We start from the raw sequence: 22,121 nt of genomic DNA, 5'->3' as shown, positions 1-22,121 counted from the left end.
AAAGCGTATGCAAAGACGTTGCACCATGCGATCGAAAATGCATTCCCTAGAGATCCCTTCTGGGGATGCCAGCTTGCGAAGTGTTGGCATTTGGCATTCTGCTTGGTAGCGAATAGGTCCAGAAGAGGGGTGCCCCATTGAGAGAATATGCGGTTGTGAGTCCGCTGATTCAATTCCCATTTGTGACATGCTGTCTGTTGTCTGCTCAAAGAGTCGACCAGAACGTTGTGTGTTCCTGGAACGTACTCTGCCCGAAGAGAAATGTTGTGATGGAGCAACCAGTTCCAGATTTTTTGCGACTCATGAGAAAGTGTTAGAGAGCGAGTCCCTCCCGGCTTGTTTAAATAGTGCATTGTCGTGGTATTGTCGGTCCGTACAAGCACTAGTGAATTTCTGATCCATGGTAGGAATGCCAGAAGAGCGAGATAAACCGCTCGTAGCTCCAGGAGATTTATGTGGAGTTTTCTTTCGGAAAGGCACCATTTCCCGTTGATCTGGAGTTCTTGGAGAAAAGCTCCCCAACCTTCCAGGGACGCATCTGTTGTGCTGGTATGTGGAGAAGCAGGAAGCAAGAAAGGCAAGCCTTGAGAAAGGTTCTGAGGGCAAATCCACCACCTTAGAGCCTTTATCATCTGAGGGGTCACCCGGTTGACATCGTCGAATGATCCCGTACATTGGACCGATTGAGCTGATAGTGCCTCTTGAAGAGGGCGCATGTGAAGGCGACAGTGTGGAACTAGTAGAATGCAGGAACACATCATCCCGAGCAGGGATTTGAAAAGGCGCACTGTAAGAGACTTTTTGGATCGTATACGAATCGCCAAGGAAAGAAGCTTGTCCCTTCGCTCTTATGAGGCAAACGCTTTCTTCTGGATCGTGTCAAGAGTAGCACCCAGGAAAGTTATACGCTGGGAAGGCCGAAGGACAGACTTGCCCTGATTGAGAGTAAGCCCCAAGCGATCGAAAAGCCTTAGACAGGCGTTGGAAGACCTGGACGCGCCTTCTAGAGAGGGTGCTTTGACGAGCCAGTTGTCCAGATATGGAAAGACCTGATGGTGTTGTTGTCTGAGATATGCGGCAACCGGAGAAAGGCATTTTGTAAAAATGCGTGGCGCCGATATGAGTCCGAACGGCAGGACACGGAATTGGTAATGCCTGCCCGCTACTGCGAATCTCCAAAAATTTTTGTGATTCCGATGGATAGGGATGTGAAAATAGGCATCCTGAAGGTCTAAAGACACCATGTAGTTGTCCGCATTGAGTAGTTGCTGTACTTCCTGGATGGTAACCAAACGAAACAACTGCTTTTTAAAGAATTTGTTGAGACTTCTCAAGTCTAAAATCGGTCTCCATTTCTTCCCCTTTTTGCGTACCAGGAAAAAACAGGAGTAAAATCCCTTCCCCCTTTGACGTAGAGGAACTCTTTCTATAGCTCCCTTCTGGAGCATAAGTGAAAGTTCCAGGAGCAGAGCACGTGCATTTGTTTTTGAAGCATAATGTCGGGGAGGGGTTTGGCGAGGAATTTGAATGAACTCTAGTGAATGTCCGAATTGAACTAGTTGCAGAACCCAACAGTCCGTTGTTATTTGTTTCCAATTTTGTAGAAAGTTTGAAATTCTTCCTCCAACCTTTGAGGGCGGAGAGGAGATGGAGACCGGCGGTAGTGGAAAGTCATTGTCGCCGAGCAGCGTCTTTCTGTCGACCTCCTTTGCCACGAAAGGAAGACTTAGTGTAGGTTGATTGGTGCTGTTGACGTTGCTGGTATTGTGGCCGATATTGCTGAGTGGAAGAAAAGGAAGATCGGTGTTGGTAATCACCTCTTGCAGATGTTTGTCCTCTTCCCCTTGAGCCCCGAAAAGGTGGGTTCTTGAACTGAAGGGTACCCAAAGCCCTAGCTGTGTTGGTATCCTTTTTTATACCCTGCAGAGCTTCATCAATGTGTGTTCCGAAAAGAAGCTGACCATCGTAGGGCATGTCCAAAACTTTTGTTTGCACCTCTGGTCGGAATGAAGTCGCCTTCAACCAACCCTGGCGCCGTAGTACAGCTGCACCAGCCAGTTGGCGAAATCCAGTAGAGGCGATATCCATCGCACAGTCTATTATCTCGGATGCAGAACGTTCGCCTTCCAGCAAGATCTTTTTTGCTTCTTCCTTTGAGTCATCTGGCAAGGCTGCAAGATATGGAGCAATATCTGCCCACATCTGCCTGTTATAACGTCCTAACAGTGCCAAGGAATTGGATGCACACACTGTTAATGCGGACATTGACGAGAAACGTTTTCCAATATTATCAAGCCGCCTACCCTCTTTGTCCAGAGGAGTGGTCAGCAGAGCGGAAGGATTTTTCGATTTCCGCTGAGCAGCTTGTGTGATGACTGAGTCTGGTTTGGGATGTCCGGTTAGGCAAGCTGTAGCAGTATCTGGAGCTCTGTATTTTTTATCCAGACGAGGCAATACTGGAGGCACTGAGGAAGGGTTCTGCATTATTTTAACACCCTGATCCCATATATAATCTATAATAGGGATAGATCTGACTGATTTTTTAAAGGGCTCTTTAAAATCAAAGAGGAAGCAATCCTGCTGGTGTGAAGGCATAGGTATTTTAAAACGCTGCGCCGCTCTTTCCACTATGTTGTGAAATCCCCCAATGTCCTCAGGAGGCGAGTCAGCTTGAGTGGGCATGGGGGAAGCTGGACAGGGGAGTACATAATCGTCCCACTCATCGCGAGTAGATTGGGAATCTTGAAGTTCCCCTTCCTCATGTTGATCCTGCTCCTCATTGTCTGTAGAAAGCGGAGGTGGTGAAGTGACAGGCCCAGACTGTAAATTTAAAGGTGGAGGCCGTGGTCTTGGCGGTAGAGACACAACTGGAGGCGGAGACGTTGCAGAAGTGGGAAATCTCTGCTTATAGTCCGTAATGAGGTATTGCAGATCAGAAACTAAAGATGCAGGCAGACAAACCATGGGAGGTGGAGGCGGATGGTATTCTTCATGATAAACTGCCTGATCCTCCTGTACTAGATCCTCATAGTATGAACTGTCCTGATACTTAACGTTAAGTTGAGTTGGGTTTGTCGCCGTTCTAAACATACTGCCATCATCAGAATCTTCTTCCTCCAAAAAGTGTGCTGGAGGAAAGAGCTGGACCCTACTAGGGGAAGTCAGGGCCGGCGTCAGCGTACGTTTTGTGATCTTCAGATGTACGTACGTACTTTTTAGATTGGAATCCACTGTCGTCGACGCGCCCGTCGACGGTATAGTCATCGACGGTGAAGCGTCGAAGGAAACACTGTGAGAAGTTGGCCTGGCATATGCTGGTCACTAGTTATAGTGGCCACCTTGCACCAGTCCAAGTCGACTCTTATGGTAGATAGGTTTAAGACAACCTTTTAAAGAAAGCTATCCTAGTGGTAGCTGTGGAGAGCAGCCTTCAGGCTAAGTCTGAGAGGAATGTAAAGCAGCTTGTTTTACCTTATAATCTCTTGAATTACCAAATGAAAGGACACCACACAGGTATATACATCAAATATATATGTATTTATTACTTGACACACTCTACTAATCTCTTTATGAGATTAGCAGTCAGGAACATATGCAAATATCAACGTTTCACAATAAGTTAAGCACAAATATGGCTGGGGTCCTAGGGGCGTACCAAACCATATACTAAAAAAGAGGTTTAGGAATGTCAACTGTCAAGGGGACAAGGCCTAGGGCCTGTAGAATCGCTGGGGCCTCACTAATCCACCCAAGGCAGGTAAAGGACCCACGGGAGACGCGTGCAGTGTGAGAACACAGCCGCGGGTTCCCTATTGATTTCAATGGAGCAAGTCGCGGTTGGAATTTTAAAGTTTTAGGGTACTTCTAGAGAGTCTACAAGCAAGCCACTTACAAGGTAAGTAGTTCGAGGGCCAACACCCACAGGAGCACTAGAGTGCACGGGTTACCTCAACCAGGGAAGCCGGGTGCATAGGTGTCTTTTGGTGTCGGGTCGCGTCGTCGTTTTCAATGGAAGCCTAAGAAGTTTTGCTGCTTGTGAAGACTGGAGAAGTCCGGTGGAATCCAAGGCTGGATACAGGATGAAGAAGACCTGAAAGCAGAAGGGGCAGTGTTCACAGTCACTTGCCAGTGACCCGAGGCCAGGAAGATGGATGCCCACGGAAGTTGGGTGATTTCAGGTGATCAAGGGTGTTTTGACTCTTCAGCCACGAGGTCCGGGAGGCGTCGTCGATGACCAGGAGCTAGATTCGGAGTGTCCCTCGAAGTCTGCAGCTTACTGAGGTGTCGGCTACCGGATTGGAGCCAACAAGCCTTGGCAACAGCAAGTCTTGTGGAAAGTGAAGAAAGTCAACGGTGCAGACCAGCAAGGTCTGAGGGACTCACCCAGCGAGGGTAAGTCAGGGCAGGCCTGGAGCAACCAGGGAAGCCCTTTGGTTTGATGAGAAGGTCTTCAGGGGACCCAAAAGTCAGCCGGCAAGGGACCGCAAAGACGCCTCATGAGGATTAGCTTTACAGGAGCCCACGGTCACTCGGGACAAGGTAGGCCTCTGATTTTCGAGGGAAATCCTGCTGGAGACTTGGACCACACATGGTCCAATGCACAAGTTCGTAGAACGTCGTGAAGGGGTTGCACTCGACAATAGGGCACGGTACCCGGGTATGGCTGTTCCTCATCACTCGTGGGGTTCACTCGCCTCAGCTTTGCTGGGGACTCACAATGGCCGTCGAGAAGTCAGGAAATCCACTTCTGGTGCTGCAGGGACTTCGGACTCAAGCGGGAAAGTTTGCGACCGTTGATTCAAGTTTTTGGTGCCTGCCAAGCAGGGGAGTCACTCCTTGACTCCAAGGGAGATTCTTCAGTCTTCCAAAGGTAGTGGAACGTCGAAGGGCTAGGATTCTTCTTGTAGAGCGTCGTCCAGGGATATCTGATTTGCAAGGGCAAGGTTTTCCTATCTTATACTAAAGGAAAGGGAGGGACTAGCTCTATGACCACTCCTATAAGAGGGTCAGAGGAGTGGGTGGTTACACCCACTTCCCTTTGTCCAGTTTCGTGCCAGAGCAGGGGAGGTAGCCCCTGAACCGGTTTGAGCTGGCATATGCACAGAGGAGCCTACTGCTCCCCCAGTGCAGGACTTCAAAGCACTCTAGGAGTGCACCCACCCAGCCCCAATACACTAAATCCTATCTGGAAGGTGGTGACACCTCCCTGTGACAGGATGCCTATTGTTGGGCCTCCTCCACTGTGAGTTTCAGTCAGCAGCAGGAGGGCAGCCCAGTGGCTGTGCTGGTGGCATACATTTTGTGATGCCAGGGCTCTTTCAGATTTCTACCGTGTTTCCACAGTAGGTACATGTCTTCCCCTCTAGAAGGGTGGGATCATACTCCCACACCAGTTACTGGTGTGGGGGTATGTTTCCAAGTTGTTTGACACCAAACACAACATGTTTTGATGCAGTCATTCCAAAGTTAGCATTTACCGGTACGATAGAATGCACTTAAGAGTATATGGTTTAACCACATCCACAAACAGCCACAGAGAATAGACTCTGCCAGCTGCAGAGGGGCCCTGCTCATGCAGAGGCACCCCCTCACATTGTAAACCAAGCACCCTGCCCTCAGGATTGATAGGGCCTGCCTTAGGGGTGACTGCTAGGTTTATATGTGTGTGTAAGGTGAGATATAGGGAACCTATACCTCAGTGAGGAGTGCTAACACTACCTCACCCAGGCTGCAGTAGCAGGCCGGTGGTGTCAGATTTAGTCTGCTTCCCAGGGGTGGCATAATACATGCTTCAGCCCCTGGTAGGCGTGTGAAGTACCTATGCCCTTGGTACCTAAGGTACCATATACTAGGGACTCATAAGGTACCACAGTATCCAATCACTAGTGCATCTAATATGCACTCCAAGTTGTTTAGAGAGAACAGAGACACTGGGGCCCTGATTAGCAGGGACCCAGCCAGACTATAGCCAAAAACCAGTGTTAACATCAGAAAACAAGTGGGGGCAACATAAGTGCAGATCCTACTCTCCTACACAACTCCCCCCAAACGCAGGGACACTAAACTAACCTTGACCAGTTGAGTCTTCGTGTTCTAAGTGGAAATACCTTGAGAGTCCATCTGCATTGGCATGTTGGGTCCCAGGTCTATGTTCCACTGTATAGTCCATTCCCTGTAGGGAAATGGACCACCTTAGCAATTTTGGGTTTTCACCTTTCATCTGTTTGAGCCATAGGAGGGGCTTGTGGTCAGTCTGAACTATGAAATGAGTGCCAAACAAGTATGGCCTCAGCTTCTTCAGGGCCCACACCACAGCAAAGGCCTCTCTCTCTATAGCTGAACAACGTTTCTCTCTAGGGGTCAGCCTTCTGCTTATAAAAGCTACTGGCTGGTCGTGACCTTCATCATTCAGTTGAGACAGTACAGCTTCCACACCCAGCACAGAAGCATCTGTTTGGACAATGAACTTTTTGGTGTAGTCTGGACTCTGTAAGATGGGGGCAGTGCACATGGCCTGCTTTAGGTCATCAAATGCCTTTTGACAGCTAGCTGTCCACTGAACCTTTTTTGGCATTTTCTTTGAGGTAAGATCATTTAAGGGGGTCACTATAGATCCATATCCCTTAACAAACCTCCTATAGTACCCAGTCAGGCCTCATAAGGCTCTCACCTGTGTCTGGGTGGTTGGAGCAACCCATTCCATGATGGTTTGGATTTTGCTCTGTAAAGGTTGAACCTGGCCTCCACCTACAAGGTGGCCCAGGTACACAACCTGACTCTGCCCTATCTGGCACTTAGTGGCCTTGATAGTGAGGCCTGCTTTTTGCAGGTCCTCCAAAACATCTCTGAGGTGGACCAGGTGATCCTGCCAGGTGGAACTAAAGACAGCAATATCATCTAGATAAGCTGAGCAATAAGTTTCCATACCTGTCAGAACTTTATTCACCAACCTCTGAAAAGTGGCAGGTGCATTTTTCAAACCAAAGGGCATCACCACAAAGTGGTAGTGCCCACCAGGGGTTGAAAATGCTGTTTTGGCCTTGGCATCATCAGCTAACGTGATTTGCCAGTAGCCAGCTGTTAGGTCAAATGTACTCAGATATTTGGCTGAGGCCAAAGTATCAATGAGCTCATCTGCCCTGGGAATTGGATAGACATCAGTCCTGGTGACTGCATTGAGGCCTCTGTAGTCTACACAAAATCTCATTTCTTTCTTACCACCCTGGGTATGAGGTCTGGGCACAAGGACTACTGGGCTAGCCCAAGGGCTATCTGGCATTGCAGCCGTCTTCAGCCTGGCTTGCTTGAATCCAGTGTCAAAGTGAGCAAGGGACTCACGTCTGAGCATACCCTGCCAACTTATGGCGAACAAAGCGGTACAAAAGGGGGTGGTGATGGTTTCTGATGCTCCGTCCATCACCACCCCCTTTTGTACCGCTTTGTTCGCCATAAGTTGGCAGGGTATGCTCAGACATGAGTCCCTTGCTCACTTTGCCACTGGATTCAAGCAAGCCTGGCTGAAGACGGCTGAAATGCCAGAAACCGGTCCTAGGAAGCTTGTTTCCGGTCCAGGGAAGGCATGGCTTGGCAGTTCGGGCTGGACTGTTCCCATGAGGCACAGGGTCAGACTGATTTGCATATGGCCATGTCTGAACTGGGGTGGCAGAGTGGGCTAAAGAACGGTGATGGATTAAACCCATATCTGTTGACTGGGTGTGAGTGTTTGATTGGTTCTGATGCTCCGTCCATCACCACCCCCTTTTGTACCGCTTTGTTCGCCATAAGTTGGCAGGGTATGCTCAGACGTGAGTCCCTTGCTCACTTTGCCACTGGATTCAAGCAAGCCTGGCTGAAGACGGCTGAAATGCCAGAAACCGGTCCTAGGAAGCTTGTTTCCGGTCCAGGGAAGGCATGGCTTGGCAGTTCGGGCTGGACTGTTCCCATGAGGCACAGGGTCAGACTGATTTGCATATGGCCATGTCTGAACTGGGGTGGCAGAGTGGGCTAAAGAACGGTGATGGATTAAACCCATATCTGTTGACTGGGTGTGAGTGTTTGATTGGTTCTGATGCTCCGTCCATCACCACCCCCTTTTGTACCGCTTTGTTCGCCATAAGTTGGCAGGGTATGCTCAGACGTGAGTCCCTTGCTCACTTTGCCACTGGATTCAAGCAAGCCTGGCTGAAGACGGCTGAAATGCCAGAAACCGGTCCTAGGAAGCTTGTTTCCGGTCCAGGGAAGGCATGGCTTGGCAGTTCGGGCTGGACTGTTCCCATGAGGCACAGGGTCAGACTGATTTGCACATGGCCATGTCTGAACTGGGGTGGCAGAGTGGGCTGAAGAACGGTGATGGATTAAACCCATATCTGTTGACTGGGTGTGAGTGTTTGATTGGTTCTGATGCTCCGTCCATCACCACCCCCTTTTGTACCGCTTTGTTCGCCATAAGTTGGCAGGGTATGCTCAGACGTGAGTCCTTTGCTCACTTTGCCACTGGATTCAAGCAAGCCTGGCTGAAGACGGCTGAAATGCCAGAAACCGGTCCTAGGAAGCTTGTTTCCGGTCCAGGGAAGGCATGGCTTGGCAGTTCGGGCTGGACTGTTCCCATGAGGCACAGGGTCAGACTGATTTGCATATGGCCATGTCTGAACTGGGGTGGCAGAGTGGGCTAAAGAACGGTGATGGATTAAACCCATATCTGTTGACTGGGTGTGAGTGTTTGATTGGTTCTGATGCTCCGTCCATCACCACCCCCTTTTGTACCGCTTTGTTCGCCATAAGTTGGCAGGGTATGCTCAGACGTGAGTCCCTTGCTCACTTTGCCACTGGATTCAAGCAAGCCTGGCTGAAGACGGCTGAAATGCCAGAAACCGGTCCTAGGAAGCTTGTTTCCGGTCCAGGGAAGGCATGGCTTGGCAGTTCGGGCTGGACTGTTCCCATGAGGCACAGGGTCAGACTGATTTGCATATGGCCATGTCTGAACTGGGGTGGCAGAGTGGGCTAAAGAACGCTGATGGATTAAACCCATATCTGTTGACTGGGTGTGAGTGTTTGATTGGTTCTGATGCTCCGTCCATCACCACCCCCTTTTGTACCGCTTTGTTCGCCATAAGTTGGCAGGGTATGCTCAGACGTGAGTCCCTTGCTCACTTTTCCACTGGATTCAAGCAAGCCTGGCTGAAGACGGTTGAAATGCCAGAAACCGGTCCTAGGAAGCTTGTTTCCGGTCCAGGGAAGGCATGGCTTGGCAGTTCGGGCTGGACTGTTCCCATGAGGCACAGGGTCAGACTGATGTGCATATGGCCATGTCTGAACTGGGGTGGCAGAGTGGGCTAAAGAACGGTGATGGATTAAACCCATATCTGTTGACTGGCTGTGAGTGTTTGATTGGTTCTGATGCTCCGTCCATCACCACCCCCTTTTGTACCGCTTTGTTCGCCATAAGTTGGCAGGGTATGCTCAGACGTGAGTCCCTTGCTCACTTTTCCACTGGATTCAAGCAAGCCTGGCTGAAGACGGCTGAAATGCCAGAAACCGGTCCTAGGAAGCTTGTTTCCGGTCCAGGGAAGGCATGGCTTGGCAGTTCGGGCTGGACTGTTCCCATGAGGCACAGGGTCAGACTGATTTGCATATGGCCATGTCTGAACTGGGGTGGCAGAGTGGGCTAAAGAACGGTGATGGATTAAACCCATATCTGTTGACTGGGTGTGAGTGTTTGATTGGTTCTGATGCTCCGTCCATCACCACCCCCTTTTGGTTTACAGTCAGCACAGCCTTTTGGTCATGCCACGTTTTTTGTAGTTCTTGGCTTGCCTCCAGGTTTTTGGTTGCCTTCTTCATGTATTCAGCCATCCTGGAGCGGAGACCAAGTACATAGTCCATCACATCCTGTTTGGGAGGTTTGAGAGGTAACTCCCAGCCCTCCTTCACCAAACATAATGGACCTCTTACAGGGTGCCCAAACAGAAGTTCAAAAGGGCTGTAGCCAACCCCCTTCTGTGGGACCTCTCTGTATGCAAACAGAAGGCAGGGAAGTAAAAGGTCCCATTTTCGCCTAAGCTTTTCTGGGAGGCCCTTAATCATTCCCTTTAGGGTTTGGTTGAACCTTTCAACTAACCCATTGCATTGTGGGTGATAGGGAGTAGTGAATTTATAGTTTACACCACACTCCTTCCACATTGCTTTTAGATACCCTGACATGAAGTTGGTACCTCTGTTAGATATAACCTCCTTAGGGAAACCCACTCTGGAGAAAACTCCAATGAGGGCTCTTGCCACCACAGGGGCTGTGGTGGTCCTGAGGGGAATTGCTTCTGGGTACCTGGTGGCATGATCCACTATCACCAGGATACACCTGTGCCCAGATGCTGTTGGAGGGTCAAGGGGACCAACAATGTCAATTCCTACCCTTTCAAAGGGTACCCCCACCACAGGTAGTGGTATCAGGGGGGCCTTTGTTGTGCCATCTGACTTGCCACTGGCTTGGCAAGTGACACAGGAGCGACAAGACTCCTTGGTGTCCTCTGACATGTGTGGCCAATGAAAATGTGGGACAAGCCTGTCCCAGGTCTTGTTTTGGCCCAAGTGTCCTGCTAAAGGGATGTCATGTGCTAGGGTCAAGAGGAACCCCCTAAACTTCTGAGATATTACCAACCTCCTGGTGGCTCCAGGGGTAGGATCTCTAGCCTCAGAATATAGGAGTCCCTCATCCCAATAAACTTTATGGGACCCACTAGCACTCCCAGCAGCCTCACCAGCAGCCTGCTGTCTGAGGGGTTCAAGAGAGGGGCAACACTGTTGCTCCTTACTCAGATCTTCCCTGGAAGGTCCCCTGCCCCCAAGAACTCAACCTGATCAGGCTCAAGTCCCTCTGGGGCAGTTAATTCTTCAGGATCTGCTTCTCCACCCTCAGGAGGGGAATCTGAGATCTGAGACAGAGGGGAAGGCACTGCCTTAACCCTACTGCTCCTCCTCTTGGGTAGCACCTGGTCCATACTTTCAGGATCCAGAGCTAGTTCAGTATGATGCATTTTGGCTTGTGACCTGGTCACAGCAAATACCTCTGCAGGTATGCCCAACATCTCAGCATGCGTCCATAACTCTACTTCAGACCAGGCTGAAGTCTCTAGATAATTGCCCAATAAACATTCGACAGGGAGGTCTGCACTGACTACTACCTTCTTGAGGCCAGTTACCCCTCCCCAGGAGAAATTCACAACTGCCAGACTATGGTTGGTCCTGACATTGCTTGCATTGGTAACCTAGTACATTTCACCCGGGATGATCTGCCCAGGGTCCACAAGATCCTCTGCCACCATGGTGACACTAGCACCTGTGTCCCTGAATGCCAAGGCCTGTTTGCCATTTATCACAGGCTGCTGTTTGTATTTGCCCAGATTACTGGGGCTCACTAGGAAGGACATATCAATGTCTCCATCACAAATCAGCAATGCCTGAGTGGGTACTCTGACTAGGCTAGAGTCCAATTCAGAACCCAGGGTCAACCCAACTACACCCTTATTCTGATTACCACCTCCACCAGTAGCTGCACTAGGGGGAACAGTTGCCTTAGGTGCAGGAGTGGTGGTGGTTTGGTCTTTGGACTTGGTACAATCAGAAGTCCAGTGCCCTTTCTGTTTACAGAATTTGCACCAGGGCTTCTTTTGGCCTTTTCCCTTGATAGACTGTGAATCCCCACCAGATGCAGATTTTTGGGGCCCTTGTGAAGACTTCTGGGGGCATATTTACAATAACTGGCGCATCCCTGCATATCAGCAGGGATGCACCAGTTATTGTGCGCCACAGCTCCGCCACCAAGGATGCGCCGCATTTACAATGCGGCGCACCATGGGGCAAAAACGGCACAGATGCGTGATGCATCTGTGCCGTAAAAGTGGCGCATTGCTGGAGTTGCGTCGCAAGCGCGATGCAGCTCCAGCAATGGTCTGGGGAGCCCTATCTTGCTAATGCTGCGTCAATCCTTACACTGCTTCAGGCAGGCGCAGGGTTTTGACGCAGCATGGGCCTAAAAGTGACTGCGTGAAATCTTGTAGATTTCACTCAGCCACTTTTAGGAGGCGTTCCTGCACCGAAACGCCCCCCCCACCCCTGTGCAGGAACGCCTACATGTGGCACAGGGCTTTACAACGTGATCTCCCAGATGCGTCACGTTGTAAGTACCCCGCACCATGGCGCAGGATTTGCGCCGCCGCTGCGTCACAAAAGTGACGCAACGGCGGCGTAAATGAGGCGCAAGGCTCTTGTAAATCTGCCCCCTGGTCTTTTGACTTATCCCCACCTTTCTCAGAGCCTTTAGGATCCTGCTTCTTAGTGTCACCCCCTTGGTTCTGGGTTTTCTGCCTCACCCTGGTTCTGACCCATTTGTCTGCCTTCTTTCCCAATTCTTGAGGAGAGGTCAGATAAGAGTCCACTAGGTATTGATGCAACAACTGGTTTTGGCAATTATTAAGGATCTGTTCTCTCATCATAAGATTTTACAATCCCTTAAAATCAGTAACACTATTAGCAACCAGCCAACCCTCCAGAGCCTTGGTTGCAAAATCTACAAAGTCTGTCCAGTCCTGATTCTGTGCTTTCTGGGTGTCTCTGAACTTCAAGCTGTACTGCTCAGTGGTTAAGCCAAACCCATCTATTAATGCACTTTTCAGGACTTCATAGTCATCAGCATCCTCTTCTCTAACAGTGAGGAGCTTGTCTCTACCCTTATCTGAAAAGGAGAGCCACAAGATTGCTGCCCACTTTTTCTGGGGGACCTGTTGTACTCTACAGGCCCTCTCCATAGCAGTTATCCATTTGTGGATATCATCCCCACTCTGGTAGGGAGGAACAACCTTGGACAGGTTCCTATGGTCTGGAATGTAATCTCTGACTCTAGGGACAGTTTTGCTGCCACCAGGGGGTTCTAACCCCTCTTTTCAAGAAGCTCTCTGGAGCTCAAAGGCTTCTTTATCTAATGCCAACTGCTTGGCCTTAAGGGCAAACCTTGCTTCCTCATACTGCAGCAGTTTGTACATTCTTTCAGTGGAGGTCTCTCTTCTATTAAAGTATGAGCTCCTCTGATGGACAGATTCTCTGCGAGAGTGATATGAGTGGTCAGAGTCCCTAGAAAGGGACCTAGGCCTCTGCTCCACTCTGTCAGTTCTCTTAGGGAGAATTCATCTGCCCTGTTCAGACCCCTGTGGGTCTGGACCTTCAACCACAGAGTCCTGGTCATCTTGATTTTCATCATCTGACCCAGACACTGTAATTGACCCACTCCCTGATTCAGATCTGTTAGCTTCTAGAGCTAACCTCAGATCATCTGTTGTCAGCAGAACTATCAGGCCTAGTGTGGAAGGAATCTGTCCTAGCTTCAGGTGTCTTGCAACACACATGACCTTCAAGTCAAAGAAGGTCATGTCCTTTTACTGAGGCTGGGTGGATCCACTGGCTCCATCCCTTGAGGACATTCTAGTGTTGTGCATTGTTGTACTACCTATACTAGTTTGTGGCCTACTGATCCTAGCTTGAGCTGTAGCAAGGGTGTGCTATCCCTTCACTCACAGCTCTAAGTTCAGTAGAACTTATGGATACTAAGCTTGACTTTTATATGTACCTTGAGTACCTTTAGTGGTTTCCAGTTAGTAATTCAAATAGAGATTTTCTGGTAAAACAATGGCAAGCTGGAATCCCACACGCTGCCCACCAATGTGAGAAGTTGGCCTGGCATATGCTGGTCACTAGTTATAGTGGCCACCTTGCACCAGTCCAATTCGACTCTTATGGTAGATAGGTTTAAGACAACCTTTTAAAGAAAGCTATCCTAGTGGTAGCTGTGGAGAGCAGCCTTCAGGCTAAGTCTCAGAGGAATGTAAAGCAGCTTGTTTTACCTTATAATCTCTTGAATTACCAAATGAAAGGACACCACACAGGTATATATATCAAATATATATGTATTTATTACTAGACACACTCTACTAATCTCTTTATGAGATTAGAAGTCAGGAACATATGCAAATATCAACGTTTCACAATAAGTTAAGCACAAATATGGCTGGGGCCCTAGGGGCGTACCAAACCATATGCTAAAAAAGAGGTTTAGGAATGTTGACTTGCAAGGAGACAAGGCATAGGGCCTGTAGAATCGCTGGGGCCTCACTAAGCCACCCAAGGCAGGTAAAGGACCCACGGGAGACGCGTGCAGTGTGAGAACACAGCCGCGGGTTCCCTATTGATTTCAATGGAGCAAGTCGCGGTTGGAATTTTAAAGTTTTAGGGTACTTCTAGAGAGTCTACAAGCAAGCCACTTACAAGGTAAGTAGTTCGAGGGCCAACACCCACAGGAGAACCGGAGTGCATGAGTTACCTCACCCTGGGAAGCCGGTTGCATAGGTGTCTTTTGGTGTCGGGTCGCGTCGTCGTTTTCAATGGAAGCTGAAGACGTTTTGCTGCTTGTGAAGACTGGAGAAGTGTCTGGTGGAATCCAAGGCTGGATTCAGGATGAAGAAGACCTAAAAGCAGAAGGGACAGTGTTCACAGTCACTTGCCAGTGACCCGGGGCCAGGAAGATGGATGCCCACGGAAGTCGGGTGATTTCAGGTGATCAAGGGTGTTTTGACTCTTCAGCCACGAGGTCCAGGAGGCGTCGACGACAACCAGGAGCTGGATTCGGAGTATCCTACGAAGTCTGCAGCTTACTGAGGTGTCGGCAACCAGATTGGAGCCAACAAGCCTTGGCAACAGCAAGTCTCGTGGAAAGTGAAGAAAGTCAGCAGTGCAGACCAGCAAGGTCTGAGGGTAAGTCAGGGCAGGCCTGGAGCAACCAGGGGAGCCCTTTGGTTTGATGAGAAAGTCTTCAGGGGACCCACAAGCCAGCCGGCAAGGGATCGCAAAGATGCCTCGTGAGGATTCGCTTCACAGGAGCCCACTGTCACTCGGGACGAGGTAGGCCTCTGATTTTCGAGGGAAATCTTGCTGGAGGCTTGGACCACATGTGGTCCAATGCACAAGTTCGTAGAACGTCGTGGAGAGGTTGCACTCGACAATAGTGCACGGTACCCGGGTATTGCTGTTCCTCATCACTCGTGAGGTCCACTCGCCTCAGCTTTGCTGGGGACTCACAATGGCCGTCGAGAAGTCAGGAAATCCCCTTCCGGGGCTGCAGGGACTTCGGACTCCAGCGGGAGCTGGAAAGTTTGCGACCGTTGATTCAAGTTTTTGGTGCCTGCCAAGCAGGGGAGTCACTCCTTGACTCCAAGGGAGATTCTTCAGTCTTCCAAAGGTAGTGGAATGTCGAAGGGCCAGGATTCTTCTTATAGAGCGTCGTCCAGGGATATCTGATTTGCAAGGGCTAGGTTTCCCTATCTTATACTAAAGGAAAGGGAGGGACTAGCTCTATGACCACTCCTATGGGAGGGTCAGGGGAGTGGGTGGTTATACCCACTTCCCTTTGTCCAGTTTCACGCCAGAGCAGGGGCAGGTAGCCCCTGATCCGGTTTGAGCCGGCATATGCACAGAGGAGCCTACTGCTCCCCACTGCAGGACTTCAAAGCACTCTAGTAGTGCACCCACCCAGCCCCAATACACTAAATCCTGTCTGGAAGGTTGTGACACCTCCCTGTGACAGGATGCCTATTGTTGGGCCTCCTCCACTGTGAGTTTCAGTCAGCAGCAGGAGGGAAGCCCAGTGGCTGTGCTGGTGGCATCCATTTTGTGATGCCAGGGCTCTTTCAGATTTCTACCGTGTTTCCACAGTAGGTACATGTCTTCCCCTCTAGAAGGGTGGGATCATACTCCCACACCAGTTACTGGTGTGGGGGTATGATTCCAAGTTGTTTGACACCAAACACGACATGATTTGATGCAGTCATTCCAAAGTTAGCATTTACCGGTAGGTTATAATGCACTTAAGAGTATATGGTTTAATCGCATCCACAAACAGCCACAGAGAATAGACTCTGCCAGCTGCAGAGGGGCCCTGCTCATCAGAGGCACCCCCTCACGTTGTAAACCAAGCACCCTGCCCTCAGGATTGATAGGGCCTGCCTTAGGGGTGACTGATAGGTTTATATATGTGTGTGTAAGGTGAGATATAGGGAACCTATACCTCAGTGAGGAGTGCTAACACTACCTCACCCAGGCTGCAGTAGTAGGCCGGGGGTGTCAGATTTAGTCTGCTTACCAGGGGTGGCATAATACATGCCTCAGCCCCTGGTAGGCCTGTGAAGTACCTATGCCCTTGGTACCTAAGGTACCATATACTAGGGGCTCATAAGGTACCACAGTATCCAATCACTAGTGCATCTATTATGCACTCCAAGTTGTTTAGAGAGAACAGAGAGACTAGGGCCCTGATTAGCAGGGACCCAGCCAGACTATAGCCAGAAACCAGTGTTAACATCAGAAAAAAAGTGGGGGCAACATAAGTGCAGATCCTACTCTCCTACAGGCACCATGGTAGATGGAGTTCCCGTCGTCAGAGCCGTCGTCGACGGTGTGGTCGTCGTCAATGGAGTCTTCGTCGACGATGAAGTGGATGTCGAAGGAACAGTCTTCATCGACGGTGTCGTCGTCGACGATCGCAGCGTCGACGGTAATTTGGACGTCGACAATGTCTTCTTTATCTTAAGCGTCGACGAGACAGACCTACCAGCCGTCGACGATGGAGTCGTCGTCGTCGACGTGGATAATGAAGAGGACGCAACAGAAGTTGAAACAGTCGTCGTCGACGAGGTCACACACAAGGCTGTAGATGGAGATTTCCTCGTCGTCGAGGCCACCGACAAGGTCGTCGTCGACGAGGTGGAAGAAGGCTTTTTGAAGGTGTGAAGAACCTCCTGAGGAGAAACCTTCGCTGAAAGAGCCTTGGGACGTACCTCTGAAGACTTTTTATGTGCCTTCTTTTGAGGTGGCTGCGACGAAGGGCCTGGAGAAGCCACCCTTGGTCTTTTCTGAGAGGACTGAGAAGATATGGAAGAGCCCTCACTTTCCTCAGAAGACAGTACTTGTTCTTTGTCTTTAAGCCTCTGCAGCTAAATTAAGAGGCGTCCCTCATGATCTTTGAGGGTCTTGGAGGAAAAGGTACGACATACCTTACAGTCCTTTGAGGAGTGATCCGAATAAAGGCAGTAGAGACAATCCTTGTGTTGGTCATCCACATGAAGTCTCTTTTTCCCACAGGAAGCACAAGACCTAAAAAGGCCTTTCTTTGGAGTATCTGCCATGAAAAACTGGAGAACTTCACCCCGAAGATGGAATTTTGAAGTAAGAAGCACTGGAAATCCCAAAATAAGGAAAGCTGAGCAGAGCTCAGAGGAGACTCCCTTAGCACGACGTGCGGTAGAAAATCTGAGGGACTAGAGCTCCTTCCAGGAAGGTTCTAGAGGGTGGTGATAGCTGATTGGCTTTTCTCCAAAGTTTGGTCCTTTTTTACAAAAGGACATGGATATGTTAGTAAGGTGAGGCCCTTGCCTATTACTCTATATGTCTAGTGAGTGAGAGATTACTTTATTTATGTACCGGGGACTCCCATCCCGACGACGGGGAATGATTCAGGCATGTGAATCTATGAAAGATACCCTAATACTGGATAATGTGGGGTTGCCACCATAACAACGTTCTGCTGTATTGAGCATAAGGTTTGCCACAAACCAAAAGGTGGAATACAAGTACTCTTTTTATTGGAAGCACGCAATTTTGGCTAGTCAAATCCTCTACTTAGAGAATAAAATATGTGGGTGCAGCCTAAATCTCTCTCTCTCTGTAGTACTCTGAAATATCTTTTGTTGATCACGTAAGGACCCGTGAAAGCCCTGTCAAGGCAGACTTAAAAATGCACGTGGATTACTGTAGTGCCTGGCATCTCATAATGTTCTCAAACAAACAACTGTGCTCTAAAGTCTAAAGCTAATGTCGGAACGGGAAGGCGTTCTGTGCTGTTACCAGAGAAAAACATACACAGTAAATTATCTACTTATCTAAGACACTTTAATGGTGCCAGGGGTGTCCCTACAAATTCAAAGTTCATCCCACTGTAAGCTTGATACTTTATGTGTATTAGTGAGCCTTCTCTAGACAGCCATACTGTCGCTGGATCATGCAGCTGGAGAAACAACCAACATAACCACATCTGTGTGGAGGGAAAGCACATTTTCTGTGAAAGTACATAATTTCTTCCCAATCAAAACATGTACTCCTGTCCACCAACATGTGGGCGGATCCAAAGCCCCTTTCTGTAATAGTCCTGAAAGCTATTTTTAGGTTGCTCACATAATGTATAGTGAGAGCTGTGCTGTCAAGCCAGACATAACAATTACCCCCCACACACACACGAACACACAAGTCAAAGCTGAAAAAGGACATGTGATCCATTGAGGTCAATTATTTTCTAATCACTGTAATCTGGGTGATTTTTAAGCAGTTGCACAATTTTTTTTAAATTGAGGCAATTGTCCGTCAAAGCATTTACTCTAAGCCCCACAATTCTTTTTCTTTGTATAGCCCTTGTTGTAAAAGTTGTTGCTATTTCTAAGCACTTTAAATAACAGATGTTACAGTACTGAATTTGATGGCACCCAATTTATTGAAAACTAAAATTACTCAATTGTGCAGCTACTGAGTTTTCCACATAACTATGAATTGAATACAACTGCCGCATAAATTATTCTCTGTACAATTTGTAGATGTCAACCAAAAAGTGTTTAGCTCAGATGGACCGAATGCAGTTACCAACTATGTTCTCTTTAGGATGCATGAGTGTGCGCGCGCGCAGCCTTGCCTTTTTGTGCGCCCAGACTGTCTCTGGCAGCGCCCTGGTCACTTCCAAAAGGCATAATAAATGGACATTTCACTAACACCACGGGGCAGGTGTGAAAACTCCTCTTTCATGTGTGGCAGGCTGCGCTGCGGGAGCACCAGGACATGCACCAAAGACAAAGAGATTGCTGCTTCCTATAAGTTAAGAATGGAGCATTCCAGGAGGCCAATCCTGGGCAGTGTGAAATAAACACGTAGAGCTGGATTATTTTGTTTAAAGACTTGGCAAATACTTTTTTACGGATTCTCTTTTTTGTTCATTATCGCATTCGAGAGCCCCTTCAAATATGTCAGTTTCGGATGCATATGGAGCAAGGATGATTTTATGGTTGTGCTGTGTGTTCAGCAGCTTTCAGTCAACAATAAAAATTTCAAGATAACTCTTCTGATTCATGTTTCTGCCAGGCCGGGTTCAGAAAGGGGGTATCTACAATGGACCAAATTTTTCACCTAAATCTTATTTATTGGAGGACGGCACTCATTGAGGGGGGCAGCTTGTACACGGTGTTCGTGGACTTGCGTGCCGCCTTCGATTTGGTGCCGAGATCCAAACTCTGGAGTGTCCTTGATGACCTGGGAGTCCCGCCAGATATTCTGGCCATTCTGATTAAATTACACCAGGATAATTTTGTGCGGGTCAGGTGTGGCAGGATGGGGGGTTTAACAGAAAGATTCCCCGTTGACAGGGGGGTGAGGCAGGGATGCGTGCTTGCACCCACCCTGTTTTGCCTCTTTGTCAACGTGGTAATCGCCCACCTGTCCAGAATAGAAGACATCGACGCTCCTAAACTGAATGGCAGCAGGGTGCCCGCCATAATGTTTGCAGATGACACCCTGCTGCTGTCTAAATCCCCCATGGGAATTCAACGGATAGTGGATGGGTTCTTGCAATTTTGTACCGAGAGGGGCCTCGAAATTAACGCCTCTAAGACAAAATATATGATTTTGAACCCTACCCCCTCAACAGGTCCAAACCCTTTGTTAGGTACAGTGTGATTGGAGAGGGTTTCCACATTCGAATATTTGGGGGTTACCCTGAACGAAAAAATGACATGGGGGACTCATATGATCAAGGCAAATATGAAACTATCACAGAAAGTGGGTGGTATTATTAGAATGGTGGGCAAATCTACATATCGCCCGCTGGGCCCCTTGATACAGATCTATAAATCTCAAGCTCGGGGCTCAGTTATATATGGGGGAGAACTATGGGGTCATACTCCTGTTAAAAACTTAACAAGCACAGAGAACACATTTCTCAGGCAGTTGGTGGCTCTCCCCTTGAGTACGCCGTTGCTTCCTCTGAGACTGGACCTAGGTCTCAGGCCAATCTCCGAGGAACTTGGTTTAAAACCTCTAACCTTTTGGCAACGACTCTGGAGTAGCCAGGAACTTAGTGACTACAGAAGTGAGTTGCAAGAGTTCCTGACCTTACCAAACATCAGTAACATCCCATGGTTAAGATATATAAAAAGATCATGTGAGAGTTTGGGTCTAGTGGATTTATGGACCGACCCTGTAAACTCAAGCAGGAGGACCCCTCGAAAGGTACTCTCACAACTCTATTACCAGTCAAAGCTGACTACTGCTTTAGACAGCACACGGGTGGGTTCATTGACTAACACATTCATACTATTGAAAGATTCTTACCTAATGGAAAGTGTTTTGGATGGTATGGCTCCTGTGATGGCAAGAAAGCTCTATTTACAGTGGAGATATGGTTCTCTACCTCTGAGGGCCTTCACCAGCTCTTGGTCCCAGTCCTCAACAACAGCGCAATGCCCAGCCTGTGCATATCCACAGGAAAGCGATTTACATGTGGCCCTTTTTTGTAAAGCCTACCAAAGAGCGAGGAAGTATTGGCTCGTACCCATTCTTAAAAACATGGGATTCAGGAAATATTTGCCTGCGTTCAGAATTTTAAAAACCGATCTGTCACCTCCGATTGTTTTTGCAGTGGCAAAGTACTTAATGGCTATGTGGCATGTTCGAATCCGTCTTTTAAAAGAGGGGGGGGGGGGGGTTGTATAATGTCAAAAGATTTTAGAATACTTTTTTCATGTTTTTAAGGTTGTATTATGAAATTTTCGAAAGACATTGTTTACATGTAAATGCTTTAAATAACGAAAAGTTTATAATTTCAAAAATTGTAATGTATTTATATCTTTGATGATCTAAATGATCGAAAATAAAGATTATTTGATTGATTGGTTTCTGCCAGAGAGAGATGGATCTTTGTCTGGTGGCAGTTTTGAGTTATCATAAAGTAATGCAGAGGATTAATATGCCTGCTGCAAAGAATGTGTACCATGCAAATCACAGAACTGTATTTATCTGGATAGTTCAGTGGGTTACTGCTTTTGTCACAGAGATCCTTTTGTTACTTGCAATTCATAAGTTACAATCATAATATAGCACAGTGACCTATGAATTGTTATCAAAGGGCTGATAACAAACTGCACAGCATAGGTTAGAACTTTATGTTTTTATCGCAGTCTTTCATTATCCTAATGTTGCTAAAAATTGTTTGTTTGGGTGGAAATAGAGTCGTATTAGTAAAGCTAACCCCAACTACTGTGACCATCCCCAACCACTGGGAATTAATTGCCTAGGGAACGAAATTCATTAATACAGTTCTTAAGTGGCTTTGCATGTGATTGCTGGGTAAGAGCTGCCATCTGAGCGCGGGAGGGGGGGTATGGAGATTATTTTGCAGTTATGTTCTTTTAATGTTAGAAATTGAAAACTTGAGTAAAACATATTTTTTTTAAAATGGGGATAGGTAGGCATATGTGACACCAAGGAGCGTGGAGATAATGAACGAAATGAGTAGGAGAGAAGCATAGTCAAAATATTGATTTGGTAGAGAAAGGGTAGAATGAGAGAGATGACAGGGAGATGAGAGAGAGCACAGGGAGATTAGAGAGAGTTTGGGGAAAACAGAAGGCTTGGTTGCAGAATGAAGAGAGGAGGCAGGAAGAGGAGAAGTGGAGTAGAGCGGAAAGGGAGAAATTAAAGTAGGGAAGATAAAAAGGTACAATGAGACAAGACAAACATTTTAACAAGGGAGATACGAGGTAAGGCAAGAGAGACAGAGAGAGTGGAAGTGAATTGGGATAAGAAAAGGTGCGAGAAGGAGAAAAGAGATTCCTAACGACAATTGTGAAAAGAGAGGAATGATACATAGAATGATTAGGGCACAAAATTCAGTGTCACCAGGGTTCAGATGTGCAAGGAGCCCACTGCGCTCCTGTATTGGGTGTCTTTTAATACCAACCCAAAGGTGAAGGGAGAGGTCAATTTTTTTC

General features: G+C 48.2%; 1 protein-coding gene across 4 annotated transcripts in view; it reads right to left on the bottom strand.

The window, feature by feature from the left end:
* The window catches only part of LOC146785506 (uncharacterized), a 691,519-nt gene that overhangs the window by 52,932 nt on the left and 616,466 nt on the right, over positions 1–22,121 (bottom strand). The gene's annotated exons all lie outside the window — the stretch shown is intronic.

This window comes from Triturus cristatus, chromosome 11 (genome assembly GCF_964204655.1).
Source record: "Triturus cristatus chromosome 11, aTriCri1.1, whole genome shotgun sequence".
NCBI classification, from domain to species: Eukaryota; Metazoa; Chordata; class Amphibia; order Caudata; family Salamandridae; genus Triturus; species Triturus cristatus.
This window is presented reverse-complemented; position numbering and strand designations above follow the sequence as displayed.